At 57.5% G+C, this 4,749-nt stretch overlaps 2 non-coding genes across 2 annotated transcripts; both read right to left on the bottom strand.

Moving 5' to 3' along the window:
- Positions 1-153, bottom strand: LOC142794033 (5.8S ribosomal RNA). The gene has a single exon (XR_012892018.1). It is a non-coding gene; the product is annotated as a 5.8S ribosomal RNA (ribosomal RNA).
- Positions 154-1,872: 1,719 nt separating this feature from the next.
- Positions 1,873-3,687, bottom strand: LOC142794029 (small subunit ribosomal RNA). Its single transcript, XR_012892014.1, has one exon. It is a non-coding gene; the product is annotated as a small subunit ribosomal RNA (ribosomal RNA).
- Between the last annotated feature and the right edge of the window lie 1,062 nt (positions 3,688-4,749).

The following is a 4,749-nucleotide window of genomic DNA, read 5'->3' as shown; positions in this document are numbered from 1 at the left end:
CGACCCTCAGACAGACGAAGCCAAGGGAAGACCCAAGGCCGCAATGTGCGTTCAAAGAATCAGTGCTCAGTGTGTCCTGCAATTCACACCAAGTCTCGCAGCTGGCTGCGTTCTTCATCGACCCGAGAACCGAGTGATCCACCGCTTAGAGTCGTGAAAAAGTGTTTGTTCAATTCCGTACAGTCAAAACCAAACGTTTCTGGCACTCGGCCAAACAGTGGCCAAGAAGGGCGCTTTTCAGCGCACGCTTGGACTCCAAAACTCTGCCGCGCCTTTTTCGGCTGCCGCAAATCGAGCAAACGGTGTGTTTCGGACGGCGTTTCGCTTCCGCTACTTGCGAGTGCTTTCGTGGTCCACCCCTCTATAAATACTCGGGAGGCGTCGAAGCCGGTTCTCCAAGCCGGACCCGTAGGTATCGTTGTGTGCTCGCTCTCATTGGCCCGCCTAACCAGAAAATGCCTGCGGTACACCCATTTGGATAAGAGTGCACGCAGATGCGGGCCTCGACGGCTACACATTTCCTCGGGCGGCCGCCTCCCGGCCTCCGTGGAGCGCGGGATGCACGGTCCCATCGACAAGCCTCTCCCGTTTTTACCGTGGCGTCGCGGTTCACCACGGCGGGCGGGTCGGTCTCCTCCGCATAAAAAGGGGGACCCCCGCTTTTTGTTCCACGAAATCGCACAAGCTTTTTTCGCATCCACGGTTTGCCACCGCACACCAAAATGCCGATCCGGCTGCCTACTTTAGCCAACAGGTGGAGCCAGGCGCGCCGTACTTGCGCGGCACTTCCCACGTCCACCGAAGTCGGTGCCAAGGACCACTTTCGGCGCCGGAGCCGCGTACGAGCCTACTCGAGGCGGAAGAACGAAGCCAGCAAGGGCCTGGCCGCAAGTGCGTTCAATTGTCGGGACGTCCAAGTCCCTCGTTCTTCCGTGCTTCCTCTTTCGGCAAGTCGTTGCGGCACCTTCCCAAAGCGCGCAGACCCGCTAATCGCGACGAGCGCGACGTGGCCGTGCCGCCTTTCCCTCGGCAGCAAGCAAAACGCCTGGCAACGTCGACGCTCCCCTAACCGCGATCTCGCACCGTGTTTCGTGTGGCGAATTCAAAAGCCGGCCGGCGCTGCTGCAACCATTACGGTCGGTACGCATACGCCGCGGAGGGCGGGACGGTCATCGGAGCGTGCGGTTCCTCCATCGAGTACTGCGCACCTCGGCCGTCGCATCGCCGTGCCATGACCGGCCGCGCGTCAACGCGAACCGGTGCCAGCGAGATCCCTCGCCTGCAAGAACCGACCGGCAGCCTCCGTCACCCGAGGACGCGGAGGCGCTTGCCGCGGACGGCGGGACGGTATGCACTGGTGCACAGCGGACCCGTCACATCGCCAGTTCCTTGACCGACCGCCGACGCTTGTGCCGTTCCTCTCGTACTTGGCAGTCGCCGCGCGATTGTCGGGTCTCGTTCTTGCACGCTCGAACGGTCGGGAGGGCACTCGGCTGGCGTTTCGGGAACGCGCAGCCTCGCCTTCTACCGACGTAACCACGACTCGCCGTTCGCGCTCCGCCGCTCCTGTTTACAGTACTAGGCGGTCCCGCAGCGGTCGGGTCGCGCATTTCGAGCGCTTCGAGCCACGGTGCAGTGGCGGGTCGAAAGCCGACCTATGAGTGCGTTGCGCCGTTTGTACCCGCGTCCGCCACCTGGCCGACCGTCCAAGGTCGCGGTGTTGGCGTCCGCTGGGCGCAACAATTTGTCACGGGGTGCCGCTCCACATTCAGGCAGCCCCGTGGGGAAAAGCCGACCCCGCGTCCAAACGGGGTCAGCGGCAGAAAGTGTCGGGCGCAGACGCAGCTGAGGCGCTCACCCTTCACAATCCGTTAATGATCCTTCCGCAGGTTCACCTACGGAAACCTTGTTACGACTTTTACTTCCTCTAAATGATCAAGTTTGGTCATCTTTCCAACAGACCGGCGCAACCGAAAGGCCGCGCCGGACATCGGTCCGAAGACCTCACTAAATCATTCAATCGGTAGTAGCGACGGGCGGTGTGTACAAAGGGCAGGGACGTAATCAACGCGAGCTTATGACTCGCGCTTACTGGGAATTCCTCGTTCAAGGGGAACAATTGCAAGCCCCTATCCCAATCACGAAAGAAGTTCCACGGGTTACCCAGTCTTTTCAGACAGGGATAAAGACACGCTGCTTCCTTCAGTGTAGCGCGCGTGCGGCCCCGGACATCTAAGGGCATCACAGACCTGTTATTGCTCTGTTTCGTGCGGCTAGGAGCCGCTTGTCCCTCTAAGAAGGTTGTAAGGTGCTGGGAACCCCGCACCTATTTAATAGGCTAGAGTCTCGTTCGTTATCGGAATTAACCAGACAAATCGCTCCACCAACTAAGAACGGCCATGCACCACCATCCACCGAATCAAGAAAGAGCTCTCAATCTGTCAATCCTCCCAGTGTCCGGGCCGGGTAAGTTTTCCCGTGTTGAGTCAAATTAAGCCGCAGGCTCCACTCCTGGTGGTGCCCTTCCGTCAATTCCTTTAAGTTTCAGCTTTGCAACCATACTTCCCCCGGAACCCAAATACTTTGGTTTCCCGGAAGCTGCCCGCCGAGTCATTTGAGTAACTCAGGCGGATCGCTGGTTGGCATCGTTTATGGTCAGAACTAGGGCGGTATCTGATCGCCTTCGAACCTCTGACTTTCGTTCTTGATCAATGAAAACATTCTTGGCAAATGCTTTCGCAGTAGTTCGTCTTGCGACGGTCCAAGAATTTCACCTCTAGCGCCGCAATACGAATGCCCCCGTCCGTCCCTCTTAATCATTACCTCGTATTCCAAAAACCAACAGAACAGAAACGAGGTCTTGTTCTATTATTCCATGCAAGTTTATTCAGGCGACTCGCCTGCGTTGAGCACTCTAATTTTTTCAAAGTAAAAGCACCGGCCATCTCGAGGCACACAATGAAGTGCACCAAGAAAGAACCGGCATGATGTTCAGTCCGAGCCGTCGCATCGGGTAGATGCACTACTCGTCTGGAACTGAGATCCAACTACGAGCTTTTTAACCGCAGCAGCTTTAGTATACGCTATTGGAGCTGGAATTACCGCGGCTGCTGGCACCAGACTTGCCCTCCAATTGATCCTCGTTAAAGGATTTAGAGTGTACTCATTTCAATTACGGGGCCTCAAAAGAGTCCCGTATTGTTATTTTTCGTCACTACCTCCCCGTGCCGGGAGTGGGTAATTTGCGCGCCTGCTGCCTTCCTTGGATGTGGTAGCCGTTTCTCAGGCTCCCTCTCCGGAATCGAACCCTGATTCTCCGTTACCCGTAACAACCATGGTAAGCAAGTAACCTACCATCGAAAGTTGATAAGGCAGACACTTGAAAGAAACGTCGCCGGCTCGTGGCCATGCGATCAGCACAAAGTTATCCAGAGTCACCACACAATACGGGCCGAAACCCGATCGATCTTGGTCTAATAAAAGCACCCGTTACCCAAAGGGCTCCAGGCTCACTGCATGTATTAGCTCTAGAATTGCCACAGTTATCCAAGTAGGAAGAAACGATCTAAGGAACCATAACTGATTTAATGAGCCATTCGCGGTTTCGCCTTATTTCGGCATGTACTTAGACATGCATGGCTTAATCTTTGAGACAAGCATATGATTACTGGCAGGATCAACCAGGTAATCGTTCGACTGCGCGTCCGTCCTCGCCCTCGGCGGGCCGGACGCAGTCTGTGTGCGGCGGAGGCCACCTTCAGGCGCCCCAACACGCTTATTTTGCACTCCGAGATGACGGCGTTCGAGCTCGCTACGGCACAACCTTCCCGAAAGACGAGTGGGAGCCGTGCGGCAAGAAGCACGTTCATGCTCGCTCTTTTTCGTTGCATCGACTCGGTCGCGCCGTGCGGGTTGCCCAAGCCCGCTGCACTGTCGGTGGACCGGCCGGAACTAGCAACGGAGCCGAGACTGCAAAGCCGCCAGACGACGGGTCACGCCCGCGTCTTCGGCGCTTTCGCATCTGAATCGCCCGAGGACGACACGGAACACACCTCGATATCGTGGTAAAACGGCACCGTCCGACAACCAGCCCCTAACGCATCAAGCGGATGAGGCTGCAGACGACTGCCGTGGATTCCCCTGGAGCAGACCCGAGGACACGCTTGACGAGGCCGAAGCCCGCCGCATATCAGACACCCGGTCGCTTTCGCGTACGCCGCTCACGAGAACCCCCACATAATAGCAGCGATAAGTACCCAGACCTCCTTGGGCCCTAATACGAGCGTACTCGAGAAAATTTCACCGCGGGTGTGCCCCGAAACGTGTGGCATGTTGAGCGTGCCACAAGTCTACGTCGCTCTCAAACCCGCCGAGGTCGTAGAATTTGCGACCCTACTCACGAAATTCCCACCGAGGATACGGCCGCAAACGTACCGCACCTTGGGTAGGCCACGAGTTTGTGCAACACTACGCTGACGGCACAGCACCGAGGTCGTGCGCGCACGCACGGGAAAATTCCGCCGCGGTTTCTGCCGAAAACGTGAGGCACCACGACTCTCCGCAAGTTCGCGTCGACTGCGAAAGACCGAAGTCGTGAACGACGTGTCCGCTACTCGCCGCCGACACGCTGGACACCAAACGTACAACGACTCGACGGCGTCGTAGAGGCCCACGACGCGGTTTTCCTTAACGACGTCTCGGCGTGGCACCGACAGGTTAGAACGGCCGACCAACGTTCCCTGTCCGCCG

The sequence above is a fragment of the Rhipicephalus microplus genome, unplaced genomic scaffold, assembly GCF_043290135.1.
Source record: "Rhipicephalus microplus isolate Deutch F79 unplaced genomic scaffold, USDA_Rmic scaffold_363, whole genome shotgun sequence".
NCBI classification, from domain to species: domain Eukaryota; kingdom Metazoa; phylum Arthropoda; class Arachnida; order Ixodida; family Ixodidae; genus Rhipicephalus; species Rhipicephalus microplus.
This window is presented reverse-complemented; position numbering and strand designations above follow the sequence as displayed.